The sequence below is a fragment of the Panthera uncia genome, chromosome F2 (assembly GCF_023721935.1).
Source record: "Panthera uncia isolate 11264 chromosome F2, Puncia_PCG_1.0, whole genome shotgun sequence".
NCBI lineage: Eukaryota > Metazoa > Chordata > Mammalia > Carnivora > Felidae > Panthera > Panthera uncia.
In genome coordinates, this window is record NC_064812.1 from 73,752,666 (window position 1) to 73,776,758 (window position 24,093).

Consider the following 24,093-nt stretch of genomic DNA (forward strand, 5'->3'; position numbering starts at 1 on the left):
TTCTGCCTAATCTCTTCTTGAACTCATGGCCCCACACTTTGGGCCCTGTGGATTTATCTCATCATCTTGACACTGCAGAGTTGAATTCCACTGTCCTCTTCTGTTTCTCATGAAAACCACCGGCTCCTGGAAGTGGTCCCACTGAGTCCAGTTCCTGAACCAATATTCAGATGTTTTCCAAACAGGATAGCATCCCACCATCCCTCGATTGCTGCCCTCACATGCAAAATTCATTTATTTCTAGATCCGCATTTAGATAGTATAGGTTGTCAGGCTCATGACGATGAATATGTGCTAGATAAATGGTTTATAATTTCATCTGGATAACTATAAGAGTGAAGTATTATGTGTGACTTTTAGCGACAACTAACACTTGTAAAAAAATCATCAAAATTAATATATACAAACTCCTACTTTAAAAAAAATTTTTTTTACATTTATTTATTTTTGAGAGACAGAGTGAGACAGAACACGAGTGGCAGAAGGGTAGAGAGAGAGGAAGACACAGAATCTGAAGCAGACTCCAGGCTCTGAGCTGTCAGCACAGAGCCCGATGCGGGGTTCAAACCCACGAACCACGAGATCATGACCTGAGTTGAAGTCAGACTGATTAACTGACTGAGCCACCCAGGAGCCCTCAATCTACTACTTTCTTAAGTGTGACTTATATAGTACAAGATCTGTTGCTTTCTATTGCATTTCAGTGAGGTTGTAGGAAAATAGTATTTCCCAGTTGTGACTTTGATCTCTTTCTGAGACACTTTGGCTCAGCAAATGATTAGGTTTGAATCAAGCTAAGGCCATTTCATAAAGTAGCTGGGCTTTTTCCAAGATGCTGGCGGGGTACTTCTCAAGTAACAAAGCCTGTTCACTTTTCAGTTAATATAATCAATAAACACGGAGATGGGAGTAAGGGAGGGAAAAATCATCCTATGTCAGAATCCAGCCTGTGCTAAGACTGCTTGCTGGTAGCAGAGACTTTTTACGTCATGAGAAAGTCCCTTGTTGGGAAAAGTATGCTTTTCAAACTTTCTACTGATGTAGGGTTAAACCGGGGTATCAAACAAAGGACAAATGCCACTGGGTGTTTTTGACTGACCAGTCCCCCACTGTCACCGATGGAGGACAGAGCCCCCAGTGGGAAAACACAGGCAGGGCACCAGGGTCTGCCCAGCCATACAGCAGAAGTAGCCGCGGAGGGAGAGATGGCACAGTTAGGCCACCCCTTGTCATTTATTATGGAGAACCACACGACAACTGCCAGTAATTTTCACCCAACGACTAACTCCTGCTTCCTGAAGTAGTACAAAATGTCAATTCCCTTTCACGAAATGTTCTTCCCGTATGAAAATAATTGTTACAGTGAGGACCACATAAGATTATACATGCAGGGTGCCCCACAACAGAGTAGGCGTTTGATACGTGCTGACTTTGCAACAAATATTTCAAATGATCTAGAGTATGGGACTTGGGTTTTCTTCTTTTCTCTGTTATCCAAACCAAATAGGGGTTTCCTTATGGCAGGATCCATAACTAATTCTTCCACATGCTCTAATGTAGACCGTCACCTACCTCCTCAAGCGTGAACTTTGTATAAAGAATCACTGTAAAGTGGGGCGCCTGGGTGGCGCAGTCGGTTAAGTGTCCGGCTTCAGCTCAGGTCACGATCTCACGGTCCGTGAGTTCGAGCCCCGCGTCAGGCTCTGGGCTGACGGCTCAGAGCCTGGAGCCTGCTTCTGATTCTGTGTCTCCCTCTCTCTCTGCCCCTCCCCCATTCATGCTCTGTCTCTCTCTGTCTCAAAAATAAATAAACATTAAAAGAAAATTAAAAAAAAAAAAACGAATCACTGTAAAGAGACTGAGTTCCATTTGTGACTTGTAACATGCATACCCCTGTCAGATTCCTTTCTTGAAAAAATATAATCTCTTCCAAAATTTCCATCTAATGCCCTAGAGTTTCAAGAAATAATGTCTTTTTTGAATCATAGGAATGAGTTAATATTTTTGTTATTTACCCTTTGTGAAAGAGTCCAATGAGAACAGCTTGACCAAGGTTATATCTTCATAGATTATCATACAGAGGTCTGACTTTGGCTTTTTAGAAGACTGATATAATTTACCACTTGTCTCTAAATGTCCAAAATGTCCAAAAGTTACTGAACAATAAGAATGAAGAGTACATGGTGCACCTGGGTAGCTCAGTCAGTTGAGCATCTGACTCTTGGTTTCAGTTCAGGTCATAATCTCACAGCTCTTGGATTCAAGCCCCGCGTCGGGTTCTCTGCTGACAGTGTGGAACCTACTTGGGATTCTCTCTCCTTCTCTCTGTCCCTCCCTTCTCTCTCAAAATAAACAATTTTTTTTTAAAAAAGAATAAAGGACACACAAGATGGCATATGAGGTATAAGAAAACATTGAAATAATTGCATTTATACTCTTAACTGAAACCTGTTAAGTAATGCACAGCAAAAAATGCAGCTAAAATGTCCAAAACCAATAGTCACAGTGTTTTTCTCAAGGATTATAAAAAGGGTAAATTTTTTCAGTATTTCTGTGGCTGAATTCTTCCAATAGAGGACTTCATTTTAATCTCTGTCTTCCCTAGTTATATTTCAGTTTGTATAACGTTTTACAGTGTTTAAAGACACTACCATAGTAGTGTCCCTCCAGCCTGCCAGCAATCTTACAGGTCAATACAAATCAGTGACCAGCCTGATCTTTGGGCCTTTTCTGCAGCATCTGGATGCTTGGTCCCTCAGTTTCCCATATTGGGGAGTTTATTTCCTTCCAAGGCACCTCATTCCACACTTAGACTTTGTGCCTCAGGGACCTCTTGTAAATATTTTACCCAACAAAGCACTATGAACTGCATACCTAAAAGAATTATGAGACTGATATTACCAGGTTATATGAAAATACATCCATTTGATCCCAACCTGCGCCATTTTTAAAAGGCAATAAAATACCATCTCGAAGTAATTCGCCAAAGCCAACATCATTTTGTTCTTTAACAATGAAAAAGTGAGGCTTAAACCATAGCTACTTGATGATACCCAGAATCCCTCCATAGATGAGTAACAGCTGAAACCAGAGTCCAGATGTTCTGCTCTCTAGTAACTCTCTTCAACAACGTCTCATTGCCAACCAGGAGCGGCCAAGTCCTTCCTGAGTTGATATACACGTCAAATGATGACATGAGTTACAACCAGTGTGTTCTTCTCCCCTGTTGATTTGGCTGGAAATTTTGACTACAAACAAAGCCTAGATTTCGGCATATTGTCTCTGATAAAAGTCAAATTTGAAAATTTACGGGTCCTTCTGATAAAACAAGGAAGTATATTGAGCCTGGTTCGAAACTGCGTATGTCACCAGATGCTTTCTCACCAAAGAGAATTCCAAGGATACAGTGCAAATGATACTGTTTTGGAGGGGAGTCAGGAAAAAGAGCCTCCAGAAGATCTTGCCAATTCTGAGAGTTTCTGATTCCCTGATAACGTTTTTATCTGAATGGCTGTCATGGGGATGTGAGTTCCATTTGGTTCTCCGAGATTCCAGCTTATGGAACTAGATTTTGTTGCTTTACATATTACGTTGGTACTTTAATGTAGATGTGTACCAGCATCATTATGAATTAGTCTCTTTGCATCACGAACATCCTTCAAATAAAGCAGTGAACAGAAGTTCAACAATTTCTGAGTTGTACTTAGTTTTGTTCCAGAAATTGTATTCCCAAGCACTTTCATATCCCACCACTTATCAAATTATTTTAAATTGGCAGTATTTTTAAAGACAGTATATTACTTTGTGTCTCATATATCAGCAGGTGCTGACATTACTTAGAGTTTTTGAGTTATGGGACAGTTTATCATAGTAGCCTTAATTATTTCTCTGCAACTATAAAAATGGACCCTTAAAGGTAGCATTGCGGGGGTTAATCCTTGACACCTGGATAAAAATAACCAGAAATCTCCTGCACTCAGGCACATAATTGGGCACAAAAGATCAGGTACAATTTGTTTTTGTCATTGTGTTCTCCGTGATATAATTTTTAATTATAGCAGAGAACTCAACGTTCATTCCTTGAACGTTTAAGCCGCAATTTTTCTTTTCTACCTGCAGTTCCTTTATTCAGGTTTACCCCTCTTTTGACGTGGATTGTTTGAGTTCCTAACTCAACAATAGACCCGCAGCTTACTCATTTTCTCTTGTGCAGTGGTGAGATGAAAAGTGTATGGCTTCGAAAATACCGCATAACCCTGCAGATAAAAGGAATCATGGTTTTCCCTAATGAGGAAAATGTCTTGAGAAGGGTCTACGATCGTCCCTTCCTCTCTTTCATTCTTCAAGCTAGGAGCAGCTAGCTGCCTTTGGCACTTGACACAATTATCTGGATACAGCATGACAGTCACCAGCTTTGTACTTTCTCAAACAGTAAATCCACACTCCATCGCCTCCCCCTGACTTTAATCAAGTAGGAAGCCCTCGGCGAGGCTGCAGGTGGCTGATTTGGCAGTCATCATCGCTCTGGACCCTCGAGTTTGGTTTCTCAGCCTGATTCATCTGCAAATGTGTCGGGGGCCTCAGGAATAGCGTGTTCACAGAGCCCAATTCATAGCAGGCTGACCTGGGTGAAAAACCCAACTAAAAGGGGAAACAGCACTTTCTAGCAGAAATTCTGCTGGGACATCAACAGTAAGATCTAAAGACACCCTGAGGGAAAGGGGTAATAACAGTAATAATAATAATAATAATAATAATAATAACAACAGTAATAATCATGATAGTAATGAAAGCAACAGTTAATAACAGACACAAGGGAGTGAAAAGAACCTTGCTTGGACACACCTGTTAGGACCGGGGCCCTATTTCCACAGAGAATGTGTCAATCTCAGTTTTCCTCAGGTCTCTCTTTTCTAGACCTTGAGTTGCCCCACCCTGTCTTCTGGTACAATAATTATGCTGTTTCAAGAAGAATGGCCAAAACTGCCCTTAGGAAAGAACAAAACGTGAGTTATAGAATCCTTAACACAGAGATATACTTTACCTCGTTATTGAAAGTGGTGAAAATGGGATTAACACACCTCACGGGAAAGAGGATGACGAACTGCCTCAACGGAGCCCCTGTGCAGAATCTGCTCCCTGTTCCGCCTCTGGAGCCGCCCAGGTCAGGCTTCCCTCTAAAGTGGGGGGCGCAGCATAAGTGCTCAGAATGAGCGCTGTGAACACGGCCACAAAAATACCTAGCGCCTCATATTTGAATGACACTCCAGTAAGAGGAGTTATTATCACTATTATTATCATCGTTAGAAAAAAAATATGCTTTAATTTACCCCTTGGACCGTCAGGAAGCCATGAGAACAAGGTTCGTCAAGGTTGTGATAAAATGGAAGACGTAATGTCCCATTGATTGTGAAAAATCATAAAATAAAAAAAAATTTCAGCCCTGAAAAATAACATAGCACAGAAACAAAGACCTGAAAAACATCTCCAGTCACTAAATTTGCATATTTTGGAAGGTGAGACTTTGAGTAACTTTTCCTAGCCATAGTTTTTTGTTTTTGTTTTTTTTTTAATTGCCAGAACTTTTATGTTCATTATAGACATATATTTTCTGGCAGGAGAAAATACAGGTTTATTTCATTCTAAGAGGCTCCTCGCCAGGTCAGCACCACTAAAAGCTAATGTTCCCCGGCTGCTCTTTATGGCCCCAACCACTGTTGTAAGCACTGTACACGGATGACCTCACCGAGTCCTTATAATGACACGATGAAGTCGGTATTATTATTATTCCCATTTTATAGATAAGACAACTGAGGCACAGAAAGGTCAAGAAGACCGCACAGCTTCTAAATAGTGAAAATTTTCCCGAGATCACCCAGCTCGGAAGCAGTGAAGCCAGGACTGAACCTTCGGAGTCTGACTTGGTGTTAACCTGCCCAGAGCGGCCCAACCCCACACTGCCCCACCCCAGCAGCCATCACCCTGTATGCGGCACCCTCCCTGCACACCCAGAGACCCCGACTCTCCTCCAAAAATCTTGGGCTTCCACTTGCCACCTGAGAGCCAAGGACATGTACACTATCCAGCTCCTTCTCTAGCTAGCTGAATACCTGTCGTCACCTCTTCTTCATGGATCCCACCTACACTAATCTTGTAACACTCGGAATTCTGTCCTCCGCCAGTTCATGAAACCCTGAACAACCTGGCCCAGTTACTGAACCCCAAAGCCATCTTCTGAAATCCTTCTAGAGAGATAGCACCAGGGCATCCCCAAATGGTGCCGAATGCGGGTAGCTGAGAACAACGTCCTTTTAATTCCTCTATACCAATATTTACACTAATAACTATACAGGGCTGCTTGTGGACTCACGTCTGTATTTCCCTATCTTCGGTTTATTTTGGTTTATTGGAGGGAATCCCTATGCACTTAATTCAAGACTGTGTTATAATAAAGATTATATCTGGTTTTGCCCCCCACTTCCTGGCACAGAGCTTTCAAAAAAAAACCCTTGGAATTTCTGAAGTGAAAGAGTGTCTTGTTATGCTAATGAGGGGACTCCTGGTGGGCCCCTGGATAGCTTCAGGTTGGGGGCTGGTCTCTAGAGAGACTTAGCCCACAATTAGCGGGTTGGAACTTTCAACCACCAGACCTTCAGGAAGGGGAGGTAGGTCCAATAATGTGGCCAATGATTTAATCAACCATGCCTATGTAATGAAGCTCCATTAAAAATTCTGTACACCTAGGCTTCAGGAAGCTTCTGGGTGGTGCACATGTGATTGTGCCCTGAGGATGATGTCTTAATTCTATGATAAGGGGGCATGGAATCTCTGCCTTCCTTCCCAGACCTTGCCCTAAGTTTATCCTCTAAAACTAAAAAAAATATTAAAATATTAAAAAAAGAACTATAACCACAAGTGGCATTTTCTGAGTTCTATGAGGCATTCTAGTGAATTTTCAAGCCTGAGAAGGTCGTCAGTCAGAAGTCCGGGTGCCCTGGGGACCCTGGAACTGGCATCTGAAGTAGGGCTATGGAAGGAAGTAAAATTTGCCGCCCCCAAATGTGCCTCTGTGGCATCTGTGGGGTATTTTAGGCTGATTGTTTTTAAGAGGCAGAAGACTCGGGAAGTTTTCTTCTTGCCTCCCCCCAACTGCCTGCAAGAATTTAGCTAGAGGGCCCATTCCAGGAAGGGAGCAACGACCATACATAACTACAGTATAATATGAATGAGGTATGGTGGACAGGGAAGAACCTAGCCAATTCTGCTTGTTAGAATTTCTCTATGTCTCATGATTTCTGAGTGGTCCGGCAAAGAATTGTTGACCAAGCATTTACTCTTTTCTATCTTCTTATAAATTGTCTCCCTTCCCTTTGAAGTCTGAAGCTCCTCATCCCTTCTCATTAGCTCTGGATGCCACATAACTTCAATTGTCTGACTGCCTATGCACCTCATATTCTTAAGGATCCTTTGCACATATGTAATTAAGTCTGATTTTCTGTTAATCTTTCTCATGTCAATTTAAGTCGTAGACCAGCCAAATGAATCTTGAAGAGTAGAGTAAAATGTTTCCTCCTCAACAGTTACCTGTAGAGAACTGTACATGCACAGTTATGTAATCTGAGGCTAATTCTGAGCGGGTAGAATTGAATGGCGGTACACCTAGATGGGGTAAAAAAAAAGAGCTATAATGATCAGCCTTAACTTCCTAGGACCTGAACAAAAGCACCCAGGTTCAGCCAAAGTCTGTCTCCCCACATTGTCACTGAAAATCTCTGCTTGGATTCAGATTACAGGCCAGGGTATAAGTCAGGGATATACACTTGACTCTTGAACAGCACAGGTTTGAACTGCATGGGCCCACTTATATGTATGTTTTCAGTAAATACACTGGAAAACTTTTTGGAGGTTTGTAACACTTTGAAACAACTCACAGGTGAACTACATAGCCTAGAAGTACCAAAAAAATTTAAAGAAAAAGTTAGGTATTATTATACAAATATAGTACATACTACATATAACATACAAAATAAGTGTTAATTGACAGCTATTGGTAAAGCTTCTGGTCAATAGTGGGCTGTTGGTAGTTAAGTTTTGGGGGAATCAAAAGTTATGCCTGGATTTCTTACCACATGGGGGTCAGTGCTCCTAACCCCTTGTTGTTCAAGAGCCAAGCACATGACAAAGCTATATGAGAAAGGCATCACAAACAGTGCCAAGAGTATCTGCATCTAAGACAAATGCGGACTTTAAATATTTCATACTGCAATAGAGAGCCACAACAATGCCTTTTGAGTTACTGCCAAGCGTAACAGATAAAAAAACAAAAACAAAACAAACTACCCTTAGGACATAGAATGTCCAGGCCAGCACGCAACACAGCAGAGGACAGGCTGAGTGGCACAGAAAGGCCTAGCAAGATGTAGCTTTCCTTGGAGACAATAGGGGGCATGTTCTAAGGCCAGCCCTTAGAGGGTGTTTCATGGAGGACTGGTCCACCAATGTTAACAACTCTTGGAAAGACCAATCTGAATTCCCAATAACAGGGGCCAGATAAGTAAATTATAGGACATCCTTGTACAGAAGACGATGTAGCCATTATAAATCATGCTGTAAAAGTATAGTCTTGAAGAAAGCTATTCACTGATAAAGTCGGAACCATGATTTACTGAACAGTATACATGGATTTGTCCTGGAGGAAGGGGCTGGTCTGACTCAGTCCCCAATCCCATTCTCCCCTCCTTCTAGCATCTTTCCTCAGGCAGCCCTCTGGCAACCATCCCTAGCTTCTCGAATGATAGTTTTTTCCCAGGTACTCTTCCCTCTATTGGAAGAAGGAAAAAAGGAATCAAGGTAGGGAGGGGGAAAGAAGGGAATGGTCTTTTCTTCAGTCTTGTTTCCTAAGGTTTCACCTAAGTAACCTGATGCCTTGGTACACTAATGGTTGAAGATCACCACAGAGTTGGTATGTTTACCACTACAAGCAGGATACTTGGTTCTAAGGGAGACATTGAGCCAATGAGGGACTCATTTATTCACTGAGCAGAAACTGGGCATTTAGGGAGTGCCAGAATATAAGGAAGACAAAGAATAGAGAAAAAAAAAGATGAGCCAGCCTTCCAGAAGAGCAAGATGATGGTGGCACAATCCCCATGCACTAGGAGCCTTGAAACAAGGAAGCAAACAACTGTCTGGAAAAGGAAGGAGAAAGAGGAGGTCATAGTCCACCGGGCCCCTAAAAGCTGAAGAGGAATTTGCCATATAGAAAGGGATGATAGGTAATTCCGGGAAGGAAAAATGAATATAAAACAGTAGGGCTCAACTTTCTTTATCAACAGTGAGAGCAAGTTCGGTGTAACTGGAGGCTAAAAAGTTAGTGGGTCTATAACTTCATCACAAGACTTCACTCATTATTTTTGAATCGTTGTCTTATCTATTTACCCTTCCAGACTGCAAGTTTCCTGAGAGTGTCTTATCCATCTTTATTTTCCTGTTTCCTGGTACACACTAGACGTGCGATAAATTTTGTTGAATCAAACCAGGTGAGAGGTAAGTGGGGTCAAATGTAAAGGATTCTATGCCATACTGAGCTTGGACTTCATCCTATACACAACTAGGGTGGGATCAGACGCTACCGAAGACTTTGAACAACGGTGAAAAGAACCACATGTGTCTTTTAGGGAGGAAAGTCTGGTAGCTCTGTGTGTATTGAGGGTGAAGGAGAACAACTACAGTGGTGAGGAATTTGAGGAAGGAGGGAAAGCAGTAGAATTGTGATGATTTCACAGATTTAGGATATTTACACCACAGCATCAGTAGAGTTTGGTAAGCCAGAGATTACTAAAGTTGTAGTGAAAGCAAACTCCACAGAAAACAGGCATCCACCATGACTGAGAACAGAGAAGGCAGTTAAGTTTTAAGCTTAAAGGAGAAAAACCCCTAAGTTTTAGACACATTAACTTCGATCTCTGCAAGGCTTCGGGGGAAAGCAATTTGTAAGGAATTGAAAATCTGGATCTGGGCCTTGAGACAAAATGGAAGTGATACAGATTTGGTAGATGTCCTCGGAGAACTTGAAAACAACTGAGGATGTGACCCAGAGTAACTCACATAAAGGGTCAGGCAATGGAGGATGTCTTCTAGACGTGGACAGAAGAGGGAAGCATGATTGAATGTGCACAGATAGGTGAACTCTGAAAGGGCCTCAGGGCATTGGCAACCTCACTGGAAGGGATTTCAGAATAACTGTGGTTTGTTGTGACAAGTTACCACGTGGATGAAACTTGAAGAATTGGAGACTTCCGTGAAGGAATCTCCAGTGACCCAATGTCTGCATGATATGCTGCTATGGGAGGTCAGTCCTGACAGTCCACCCCTCTGAGTGCCAGGTCGCCTTTCTTCTGCCACCATCACCCACAAGCCCGGGGTTTGAGGCAGAACCACAAAGAAATTACTACAATTCCCAGGACAGAGTTGCAAAGGAAAGTCATATCTCCCACATAGACTAAAGGGGGGTGGGCAGGAGGGTTTTGCATTAGCCTCTTGCATCATCTGTCTCCCGAACCCAGATACTTTCATTTAGATGTGCCGGTATCTGTTACCCAAAGCTGAAAACCACATAAAACAAACTCATTCTGAGTTTCATTTTGCCTCTGCACTAAGTGTATGGCTTAGATCCTTTGGGCCCAAGAAAGACTTAAGCCACTCTGACAAAGAAGCATTTGGAAAATGACGTACCGGCTCGCCACTCAGATTTCACAACCATATGTCTGTGTACTCAAGCTCTTTGCTACCTAATAAGACAGCCAAAAATGTCAGTGTTTTGAAAAGTAGATTTCACCATATTTCCAAAATTATAAATATCAATTTACTATAAATAATGAGATATTACAATAAGTTCACCACAAAGTCATTGTTCTAATTTCAATACAAATACAAGGTTGCCTTTAACATATTAGCTGATATTTTCTAAAGCTTTAATATTTTTAATGGTGTCATTATCAAAATAACTCCATATTTCAATTATAACAGTTTAGGAAAAAGATAAAGAACTATGTTATTTCAGAAAAGAACAAAGTTTGAGTAATAATACTGTCATACTCTGGAACTCAAAGCAATGTGTTTGCTGCCTTTATGAACAAGAATAAAATGCCACCTTATTTTGAAAATTACTCAGAACTTATCAAAACAACAAAGTAAGGGGAATGACTATTATAAAATGGATTCAACTGTTAGGCTTTGGGGAGGGAAGGATTATAACCCTTCAAAAATATGTGTTTTCCAATGACATATGCACTTATATTTCACACCTACTTTTATATTCATGATCTTGGGTAGAACAGAGAGAAAAAAAAGAAAGACCATGCACACATGTGCTTTTATTATTAATCAGATTTTGACATTAAAGCCATATTTTGCTTCTGGTTGAAAAATAATTCCATGAGAAAAAAACAACAAACAGCAAAACAAAACAGTAAACCTGTATCTCCACACTTAATGTCAAAATCAAGAGCAAATGGGACCAATTATTTCTCATGAGAGCAAACTTTTAAAAGATACATAAGTAGCTAAAAGATACGTCCTCTCTCGGGGGGAATGCAAACTGGTCCAGCCACTTTGGAAAACAGTGTGGAGGTTCCTCAAAAAATTAAGAATAGATCTACCCTATGACCCAGCAATAGCACTGCTAGGAATTTACCCAAGGGATACAGGAGTACTGATGCATAGGGGCACATGTACCCTAATGTTTATAGCAGCACTCTCAACAATAGCCAAATTATGGAAAGAACTTAAATGTCCATCAACTGATGAATGGATAAAGAAATTGTGGTTTATATACACAATGGAATACTATGTGGCAATGAGAAAAAATGAAATATGGCCTTTTGTAGCAACGTGGATGGAACTGTAAAGTGTTACGCTAAGTGAAATAAGTCATACAGAGAAAGACAGATACCATATGTTTTCACTCTTATGTGGATCCTGAGAAACTTGACAGAAGACCATGGGGGAGGGGAAGGGGGAAAAAAGTTAGAGAGAGGGAGGGAGACAACCCATAAGAGATTCTTAAAAACTGAGAATAAACTGAGGGTTGATGGGGGTGGGGGGGAGGGGAAAGTGGGTGATGGGCATTGAGGAGGGCACCTGTTGGGATGAGTACTGTATGGAAACCAATTTGACAAAAAGTTACATTAAAAAAAAAAAGATACGTCCTCTCTCCAACAGTTAACCAAATCAGTCCATGTCTAGGATGAAAAGAACCTCAACCTCTTTGTAGCTGCTTTCCTCTGCCTCAAATGCTTGTTCCCTGGTTCTATACATTTCCGGGTCCTTCTTGTACTTTGTAAGCAGATCAAGTCTTCAGAGAGGTGTTCCTGGATAACTACCTAACATGAGTCTGAAACAAAATGTCTTCTCTCTTCTAGAATCCTGTCATTGTCTCTATTGCTCTAATCACCATCTGCAATCATTGTGTTATCCATTGTTCCCTTACATATCGTCAGGTCCAGGTCCCTCAATAAGTCACGAGGTTGTCCAGAACAGTAGCTCGCTCTGTCGTACTGTTCAGCACCCTCAGGCCTGGAGCAGAGCCCGGCAGAGAGTGGACAAACACTCAACAAAATTACGGACTCCACTAAAGTTTGTAATCAACCCCAGAAAAGAAGGTAGGTCTCCCATGCTCCACTTCAGACCCTGCCTGTCCACGTTCCTGCTCAGGCCATTCGGTCTCCGTAGGTGGAACCCACTGGGCAGAGAGTGTTTCTGAAAAACACACCAGGCAGAGGCCTCTCAGAAAGGGGTCAGTGTTTGGGACCAAGAAGAGAGAGGCGTCCTTGAGAAGGGAAGTCAAGCTTTCACACCACATCTGCAGCGTGTTCCCACCATTCCTTCGGGAACAAAAGGGAGCTCCTTGGAGAATCAGCTTGCACTTGGAGCCCTCTGATGATCCCATCCAGCAGCAGCTGCATTAATCCCTCCCAGCCACCCGTATTCCCAGCCTTTCATATTTCAAAGTCTCATAAACTTTGAACTGATACCAGGTTTATATGCAGTAAGTACTATGGCTTAGCAATCTGCAAGTGAGTTGCCATTCCCTCCTAAAGCATCAGTACCTTGGACCTCAGTGCTCGATAAGTCAAGGCACCTCATCTGAGTTTCACAAAGGTCAGACCTTTGGAATTGGAACTTATTCTTTGGGGATAGGTCATACCACCAGCACCCACCAACAGATCATCATTTTTCCTATTGAGGTTCTATTCTATTTCAGGCGTTTTGCACTTTAGGTGAAAAATTTCTAATGAAGGAGACAACATTAGACCATAAAGTCAATATGATTATTGTCATCCTTCCCCCCAGAAAGAGGAAGAATTGGCCAAACAAGGTAGTAAAAACCCAGCCGTTCTAAATTCTGTCTCCACGTAGAAAATAACAGGAATACTAAGACTTGTAACAATAGCAATCCTGCAGGTTGACAAGGATGTGTAGGAGAGGTGGTGAGCAACACCGAAATTCCTTCAGGTATTTGCAGAACTTCCGAGCTAACGTTAAAAGCTAAAATTATCATCAAAAATACAAAGTATTTTTAACCCGACATAAATTAACAATGTGCCTATGTCAATTCTGTTGTTCTTGAGATGACTATGTCCTTTGGAAAATTTTTAAGTAACTTAAGATATCCACCATGAATTTACTATTTCAGGGATTGTGCTTGTTTTTTGGTTTTTGTTTCTTTACCTGCAAAATATCTTCTATGCCATCAGGAGTACTGTTCACCAGCTACTGGCAAAACCTGGTTGAAGTTCCCCATGGTATGTTCTGGATTATTGGTTGGTGATCATAGCCATGCTCTGCCTACTGATCCATTTATGTGGGCAAGATTTCAAAATACCTTAATAAAAAATAATACAAGCAAAATGTGGTTGCCTGTATCACCAGGAAATTCCATACAGCACAGCTCAGAAAAGTTGACTTTAAAGTCCTCTAAAAGGATTTTAAAGTCCTACAATTCCTTTAAAATAGTCATTTATTATTAAAAACAAAAAGTAAGATTATAAAATAGAAGCCATTTCAGGAAACTTCCCATCGTTTAGTGCCTGAACAGAGATAGTAAAGAGAAAGAGGAGAGAGTTTCAGGCTAAAGGAATGGAAAGAGTGTTTTGTGGATTGAACGTTTGTGTCCCTCCCCACCCAAATTCATATGTTGAAGCCCTAACTCTCAGTGTTAAGGATCATTGGGAGATACTTAGGTTTAGATGAGGTCACGAAGGTTTTACTAATAATGGGATTAGCATCCTTATAAAGAGAGGAAGGAAGACCTGAGCTCTTTGTGCATCTGCACACAAAGATGTCATCTGAGCACTCAGCAAGATGGTGGCCTTCAGGGAGCCAGAGAGACCTCACCAAGAACCAAATCTTCTGGCACATTGACCTTGGACTTCCAAGCCTCCAAAACTGTGGGAAATAAATGTCTGCTGTTTCAAACACTCATTCTGTGGTGTTTTGTTATAGCAGTTGGAGCTAAGACAGGATGCCTGCTGGGAGAGAAATAATAGTATTTGAAGAAAATTTAAAGTGCCCACTGGAAAGCAATAAACAGCTTCAGCATTGTCACCCACTGAAACAGAATCATCACAATAAAACTGTCCCATGCCATGTCTCTTGGATACTTAATGTCTCCTTAGGTTAAGTGAAGAGAAGCCTATGGTGCTTTGGAATGAATATGGCCTCACCTACAGGTTACCAAAGGACCCCTGACAAGTATCAGCCCCTAGAATGCACCCACCCTCAGCAGACTTCAAAGCAGACAGGGTAGCTCTAGATAATAAATAGTCAAAACTTCTTCTAGAGCCAAATAAGAACTTTAATACAGCTTAGATTTTAGCAACATGTAGACACTTCTGGGTCTAGGTCTTAAGTAAAGTATTTAAAACTTAAGTAAGATATTAATATACTGTAAAGGGAATCAAACTGATACAAATCTCTTCCCAGATATCTTAATACACTTAATTAATTAGTAATTAATTACTACACTTACATCATCTATTAGTGATCTCTTACATTTAATGGTCCCAAGGTCCACAGTCTAAACTTGAGAAACGACAGATTTGCCGAAAAAGAAAATGGAAACGTTATTATCGTTAGGAAAAGTAGAACGATTGGGCAGATAGCCATTGGTATCTGAGGATAAAAATTTTATTATATTCGCGTAACATCAATTTTAATTCCAAGTTTAGTCTCTGCTCTCAGTAGCCTCCTGTTATAGTTAAATTGTCATAAATGCTGTGATGCTAACAAAATCTCAGAAACGCACTCTGGTGGATTCCTGAAATAAATAAATCTTTTCAAACTAAAAAAAAAATGGGAAAAGAGAGAAAAAGAATTTTTAAAAAAGAAAGGAAAAAGAAAGTTTGAATCAAGGTACCTATTTCATTAAAGACATACGGAGAAGCTAACTTTTAACTGCTTTGTTACAAGGATTATCACTGTACCAGAAAGACTGTGTCTAAATACTAGATATAATGTAGGCAGCTTAGCATTATCGAACCAGCCTCTCAGACAATTAAACTTAATTTTCTGCTATTTTGTGTCACATAAAATTTCAAATTATCGAAGACTTTTCTAAAGCTCAACTCCTATCTTAGATGTAATGTGCTTTTCTATCCTCTATCACATCTTGAGAAGTAGTAACACTAAGAATGCAAAGCTCAGTGGAGCCTGCTTCGGAGTCTGTGTCTCCCTCTCTCTCTGCCTCTTCCCCGCTCATGCTGCCTCTCCCTCTTTCAAAAATAAATAAACATTAAAAAAAATTTAAAAAAAAAGAATGCAAAGTTGCTGAGAGTACATCAAGGCAAGATGCAAATTCCTCTTCCATTTATTCCATGGACACCTATCCCGGATTTCTTATCTGCCTAGAGTTTCTAGCAGGAGAATTATTTATCAAGCAGGCCCAGTAATCGTCCCTGGTATTGAAGAATTATACTCTAAAAAAGAGCACGTTAGCAAAAACGTAGTCTTCTAAAAAGTAATCTAATCTGGTTTTGATTAAGTCTATTGCCTTTTTTATTTATAGTGAAACCTGGTGCCAGATAACTCGTCCAAGAGCGTACCGTATCATTCCCCTTCCAAAGAATGTACAGTTGCTTCCTACTAAACCAGTGGCTCTAGTCACTGGATTAAGATTCATGACCCTCCATAATTTGGCTGTGCTTTTCTCTGCCCACATTTATCTTCCTGTACTTTCAAAATGAATTCTAAATTCCAACCAGGCCAAGTTTCTTATTGTTTTCTCTACCTATGCTTGTTCGTATCAATATGGTCTCTCACCTGAAATCCCTCTTACCACACACACACACCCCAATACACATACACACACACACACACATATCCTGGTCTTGGGGAGTCATCGTGACCTGAGTTTGAACTCCAGCTCTCCCATTAAGTGGCTGTGGGAATAAATCTAACTCTGATTTCATTGACCTCCTTAAGGGAAATAACATTTGAAGTGTGCCTGGCATAAAGGAGACCCTCGGTAATTGTCAACTCCCTCCCTTGCCATCAGAACACCAGTCGTCCTAACCTACTTCAATAATTCTGCCATGGTTTAAGTCATATCTAGAATTCCTCTTAGGGAATTGTCTTTAGTATGCTGTTAGGAATCCCCTCCTCTGTAAGTCATGGACAACCAGACAAGCAGATGCTGAATAAGTCACGGGTCTATGTTGTTCATGTAACAGGACATGCAGAGACATAACGTCTAGCGCTGGGATGGCCATTCTGTGATGCTCCCAACCATCCTTAAGATTTGGTCCTCGAGATGCCTTCGTGTTTATAAACTGCTTAATACTCTCCCCAAGTATCTAGTACACCCACAGAAGAAGACAAAAGGCCAAAAACTCTCTCCACCCAAGGCTATGCCTTTTAAATAGAAAAAATGAAACCTTCCCAAGAACTTCCCCACCTACATATTATTGGCAAAGGTGGTATCGCCTGGCCAATCCGAGCTGCACTCATGTGCCAGGAAATCGACGATTTCAGTTTCCTGGCCTCTGAAATAAGAGAAGACAAAGGGACAGGGGCTGGATAGACACTGAATAAGCCAGCCTCAAATATCTGCTACATATTTAAAGTCAGTTTATAAGACGATAAATTTACCAAAGAATTAGTCCTAAATCCACCCTCAAAAAAAAGTATGCTGTGAATCTCCAAACGAATCTGTCATGGAGTCTGCCGGTAGTTCCTGAAAAGGAAATGTAAACCCAGTTGGGACAATAGTAACAGCACTGGAATAATTACGCAGTTTCCAAGAGTGATTAAAGTGGACAGCATTCATCTAGCCAGCGGACGTGTCATATGTCTGGGCTTTAAACAAAGTCAGTATGTCCTGTCCCTGTTGAGTGGTATGTTTACTCTTTTATTCTCAGAGTATCACACATGCCCATGTGTCCTCTCAACAAGATGGGGGCTCTTTGAAGGTGGCCTATGTTCTGTGCCTCTTCTTAGCCCCTATTATACGCAGCAGGGTGAACAACAGAATATCCGGAGGTGTATGGTTTAACCAATAGAAGGTGAGCAGAGTGTTACTTTATAAAAGAGATTTCTGGGGCAGGGCAATAGGCAGCTGCAAATTTGTACTGGGTACATTAAGACATTCTAAGGTAATAATTGCATTTACGTGTAGTAACCACTCAATAAATCTTTGCTAAATTGGACACAGACCACTTATCTTCCAGAGGATTAAACAGGGCAGACCCCTTTTCTATAGATCTGAGTCAGAGAAACTCTTCTATTAGACCCTTCTAAAACTTGGGAGTTTCTAGCTCTTTGGTCCTAATTTCTCCCTGAGTACAGTAGGGAGAACCTGTACGTAAAAATGGAAAAGGGCAGGCAGCATGTCACGATTGCTGTGGTGTCATTCCCATGGGAGCCAATGGTAGTTCTACCTATAAGGTCCCCCACAGAAGCCCTATGGGCATATTCCAACGGATATCTGGCACTGGCATTGCCTCGTTCATCTAACAGCTGAATGATGGCTTAGAAAGAAAAGTTCTTCTGCAGGAAAAGGCAACCATTCCAAGGAATTCATTGATATTGCTAAATAGGTACATTTTACATATCATAAGACAAGCAAGAGGTCTCGTGTTGATGACGTGCTTAGCCCGTAGAACAGGCGTGTGTTGACCATTCTCATCGTGACCTCCAGGACTGTGGGGGACACCCAACAACACCAGCCAAAGTTCTGCCCTGTGCTTTGGATGATGGATTTTTGAGTGTGAATTTGGATTTCCCTCAAAGTCTCAGGAAAGGCAAATGGCACTCGGGACACCGGCCCAACCCCAGTGAATTCTGACGTCAGCGTTATGTGCCCCACCTGGGTCCCCTAGGTTCTAGTTTTACAGGGTGAATTGCAACTGCTCCAGCAGCTCCAGAGAGTCGACTGCAAAACCTCCAGGGCTTTTGTGAACAAGTTCATCTCATGATGGTAGCCTGAAATTGGCCCTGATGAATCTATTCACACCGCGGGAATCCAGGAACACTTCAAATTAGGGCTTTTTTTTTTTTTTTTTTTTTTTTTTAGAACTGGTCAAACATTTATGAACCCATCCCTGGTCATGGATAAAATGGAAAAGAGGCTGCAGCCTTGGAGTTATGTGGCCAGACACCACAGAGGTCACAATCAGGAAAGCCAGACGTCCCCCACAAAGGTCATGCTAATAGATAACCGCTAAACTCCAGGAAAGAGTCAACAAATGATTATCAACAACTGTTCTACCCTGTGCTAGGTCCTGTGGGTATAAAACAGGAAGCTTAAGGCCAGTTCCCTGACTTTTGAAGAGCTCCCAACTCACTTTCAAACGTAATAGTATCAGTAACAATAAATACTCAGTCCTCATTGTGTGCCAGGTAAGTATCAGCTCACTTAGTCCTCAAAACCTATGACATGGGTCTTATTAGCTTCCACCTACAGATGAAGAGACAGGAGCTTACAGAGGCTACACATATTGCTCAATCTGACACAAGGTGGGTAAAGTCAGGCCGTAGCCCCGAGCAGGCAGACCCCCAGTGATGACACCCACAAAACATGATCACGACGGAGTGAGGGCCAACTGTGGGAAGAAACTTCCACACCAGAGCCATGTGCAGAAGGTCACCGCAAGGACATACACCAGGGACACAGCAGAGGGACAGGAGATGTAGGTGGTGGGTATGGCAGGGACAGCAACAGGGGAGGGGAGCAGAAGAAGGGTCCAGAGCTGGCACGATCATCGGGGGCATCCCGAGCCTGTGACTTGAGCTTGACAGGGGGCAAAAGGTGCCCCCCACCCCAGTGTCATCTCTTCCAAACAAGCCTCTGAGGCCGGCATTGCACGTATCTCCCCAACATAAGCTGCCAGGAGACAACGCGTTAACAGCTAGCCCATCTGCACCAGATGAGGGAAGGACCATGCATTGAATCATATTACTACTGAATTTCCTTTTCTTAGAAATTCCAAGTCATTACTCCAAATTCTCTTTCCCCAAGATTAAAATTGAACTAAACTTATGTTTTCGCAGTGTGCCAGAGTGTTTTTTTTATTGAGCTGATTACAAAAACTGTGGTCGTGGAAATTATACTTTGCGTTCATGTCATGGCTTGACTAAGGTTTATGATGCCGGAAATTGTAAAGCTCTGGTCTACTATATCTAAAAACAGATTAGGTAGTGATTAGTGATTTCATCTTTTCAATGGCTCTGATATCTCATTAATCAATTGTTATCAGTCTTTAACTCTTTCTTTAAAAAAAAACTTTAATGTTTATTTTTGAGAGAGAGAGACAGAGTGAGAGTGGGGGAGGCATAGAGAGAGAGAGGGAGAGACAGAATCTGAAGCAGGCTCCAAGCTCTGAGCTGTCAGCATAGAGCCCGACGCGGGGCTTGAACCCACAAACCATGAGTTCATGACTTGAGCCGAAGTCAGACACTCAACCGACTGAGCCACCCAGGTGCCCAGTCCTTAACTCTTTCAAAGTGTGAGGTCCTACTGGCTGAGATTCTGTGGATTATTTTCTTAGCCCTATGATATGTTTCCCTACCAGAGCTCCTAGATCACAAAGTTTTGCATATATAATCAAACACTCTGGGTTATGTCCTCTGAGCAAAGTTATGTCCTCTGAGATATAGGAATGTCACACAGAAAAGCTTTAATGAAATAACCACTAAGGTAGCCATAGTGCTGTCTCTCCCCTGAATGCCAGAGTTAACAGAATCTGCAAGTGTTTAACAGACAGAGAAGAGAGCTGTGTGCCTATAAAGCTAGGGGAAGAAGAAGCTTTCTAGGGTTCCTTTCCTTCCTCTGAGAGCAAGAGATTTGGAAAGCAATTCAGCGAGTTCATTTTGGAAATGTTTCTTGACTCAGTTCCAACGAGACACTAAATTAAAACAGTCTTCCCTGGTTTTGACTTACTAAAGGAGCCACAAGTTAATTTGATCAAAGATACAGATAAAAATATAAGCTCAGGATTGCTCATTGAAACCTTCCTTTATAATAACACATATTTAGAAGCAATATCAATGGCCCAAAATAAAGTAATATTCATTGCAATCACAGCATTATGGATCATATAGCTGTTAAAAATCATGTATGGGGGGGCGGGGCGCCTGAGTGGCTCAGTCAGTTAAGCATCCCACTCTTGATTTCTGCTCAGGTCATGATCTCACGGTTACTGGGACCAAGCCCCAGGATGGGCTCTGTGCTAACAGCATGGAGCCTGCTTGGGATTCTCTTCTCCTTCTCTCTCTGCCCCTTCCCCTCCACCCCTCCCCCGACCTCAAAATAAATAAATAAACATTTAAAAAAAAAATCATGTACTTGGAGGCCCCTAGGTGGCTCAGTCAGTTGAGTATAGGACTCTTGATTTCAGCTCAGGTCATGATTTCATGGTTGGTGAGATTGAGCCCTGCATTGGTCTCTGCCTGTTTGGGACTCTCTCTCTCTCTCTTTGCCCCTCCCCTGCTCATTCTCTGTCTTTCAAAATAAATAAATAAACTTCAAAATATATTAAAAAATCATGTACAAAATATATTAAAAAATCAAATCAAATTGCATGGGAAAATGTCATAATATAATGTTAGATAAAAGCTTAAAAATATCCAAATTTTAAAGCAATTTGTGTCTCTCTGTTTCTGTGTATATATGTGAACATATATATTAATGACTTTAGCAATATTCTGTGTATATTCTTCCCATTATTAAATACATAACATATTAAAATATAAATGTTACATGTGTGTGATATATATCTATAAATAGTTGGTAGGTATTTGTGATGACATACATATATATTTTATATTAGAAGGATATATGCAAAATGCATATATGCAAAGAAGGATACGTGCAAAATATTGCTGATGTCATTTCTGAACAGTTGGCTTACAAGGAATTTTTATTTTGTTCTTCATATTTTTAAATATTTTCTGATTCTCTACAATAAGCATATATAAGCTTATAGTTAGAAAAACAGTTAAGAAGTCTCCAGTTAATTTGATAACCAGAATCACACTGTGTCTAGACGTGAATATCTCACAACGCTTCGTTCATTGCTTCTCTAGCGAGTGTACTGTCCCTCTTGCTATGCTTTAGTGACAGTGGAAGCCCGCTGGCCATGAGTGCAGGCTGATGTGTGTCAATCCCAGTGCACACAACCAGAACCTTCTGAGTCCTCACGTGCTCATGTGCTGCCCTCACTCTGGGGTGTGGTAGAGACAGTGCGCTGTGACAAGAAGTGAGGCTGAAATGTCTCTGGATAACGGAACAAAACTGCATTTGCCCTTGGCTGGGGAATGGGAATGCTTTTCATCCCCAAGACACAAAGCAAAGATGGAAAATACCTGCAGAGAAATACTAGCAACAGACCCAGAGTTCCCTTCAAAAACTTAAAATAGGCACAACATTGGATTCTTCCAGATGATTCTTCCTTCATCTAGAAAGGAAAATTATGTTCTTAATAATGCCATCAGAAGCATTTGAGTAATAAGCAACATGTAGAGTCAAAATAGTCTTAAAATCACAAACCAGTTTGTCATGTTTAAGTTTCTATTGCATGAGCATTTCACCTGCCAGAGGCTGTCGGACCACCATGGTGTCTAATCAAGACCTACATGCCCAGTCTTCACCCATCAGTTCCCTCCAGCATGGCTGCTCATCCCAGAGGATGGCTCTGGGCAAAATGCTTTGGCTGTGGGTACTGCTGCTTCCAGAAGTGTTTACAACTTTGTTCCTGGGCGTCTGTGTCTGAATGGCCAGTGGTCCTTGAAAAGGTAAGTTTCTACCCCTCGCCCCCAGAACTACTGAAATCAGCAGTGCTGGATCTCAGCCCTGAAGTCCACATTTCGCCTGCTTCATAGGTGATCCACATATATAGTCAAGGTTGAGAAACTGTCTTCTTGCCTTAAATTGGTCTAATTTTGCCTTATGGGGAATTTTCCCTCAATTCCTTTCCCTATTCTCTCTTATGGAAAGCAAGTTTCTTTTCATGTTAGGAATCGTGTTTCTTAATGTAGTTTAAACCTCAGCTGATGTATTTCATTGGGTCAGAAGGGGTTTCTCTCACTGTCAATAAAGGAGGAGGCTTTTAAAAGACTGCTTCAACAGAAAACATCAAAATGAAGCCCATTGTGAAGTCATGCTGAGTCACTAGAAATTGAAAGGCAGGTCTGCTGGGAGCAGAGGATGTGATGAGGGGGACAGAGATGAGTACCAAAGCCCAGTGGGGCTTAAGAGAAACTCGCATCAGGAAGAGGCTGCTCCTCTGGCAGTTACAGACTTAATAAGCACAGGGGGCTCCAGTGGACGTTCAGAGCCCGGAAGTATGGAAGGAGCGAGAAAGGCCGGAAGAACTAAGATTGACTAAAGACTAGAGCCCTGCAGAACCTACCCCCACGGGCTCACGAGCAGCCAAGCTCTCTGTGCGGTTATTACATTGGCTTCATCCCAGTAGGGAACTCGGGCAGCTTTGACCAGAGGCAGGTCCACGGAGAAGCCTGGCTCACCATCAGTTCTGTGAAGCTCTTCTGGAATTCTGATTGTTTCTTAAGTGACTCCTATTTCAAATCTTGCTAAGAATTCCCAAATACCTGTGTCAACTTAGTTTATTTAATCCCTAGAGTTATACTTTTAGAAATTAGATGCCTAGAAATAATGGGATCTTATTGGGACATCCCATGTAAGAATCATGGTGAACAGCCCTGAACCGATGAATAAAAAGGTGTAGAATCACAATATGTGGGAGTTATTAAATTATCTCATAGTTCATGTATATTTCATTCACTTTGCTATTCACTCAGAAAGTGGTTATTCGGCATCTCTCCATGTGCCAGGTATGTGAGGGTATGCAGTGAACAAAGAGAAACATGGTTTCTTTCTTTTTTTTTTAATGTTTATTTTTAAGAGAGAGAGAGAGTGAGGGGTAGAGAGAGACACACACACAGAATCCAACGCAGGCTCCAAGCTCCAAGCTGTCAGCACAGAGCCCGACGAGGGGTTTGAACTCACGAACCGCAAGATTGTGACCTGAGCTGAAGTCGGACACTTAACCGACTGAGCTACCCAGGCGCCCCGAGAAATGTGGTTTCTGTCCTCAAAGAGTTGTGTTCAGAGTGGGGACACAGGGAGAAATCAAGCGATCAACGAGCCCATATAAAATTTCCGTACTGACATGAGCTATGGAGGTGAGGCCCGATGCTGGCAGAATCAGGAGGAAGGAGTCTGCTCGGGTCAGGGGTCCAGGGAAAGCCTTCCTCAGGAAGCAGCACTTGATCTGGAGGCAGGAGGGTGGGAAAGAGTTGACCAGGCAAAGAGGCAGTAACGGGAGCGTGGCTGAAAGAAGTTAATGTAGTTAGAGAGGTGCGGCAAGGCGAAGTAACGTGAAGGCAGGCAACCCACACCAGGACAGGCTTGGAGACCTGAGGACCGGGCTTGTCTTTCTCTCAAAGGCAACAGGAAGACACTGAAGACGGCCATTGGAGAAGACTGACCTGTGACAGAAGAATAGATGTGGAGGAAGGGGTTGCAGAGTCGGCGAAATTAGACAAGTCATTTGGGACCTGCAGCACTCCGGGCAA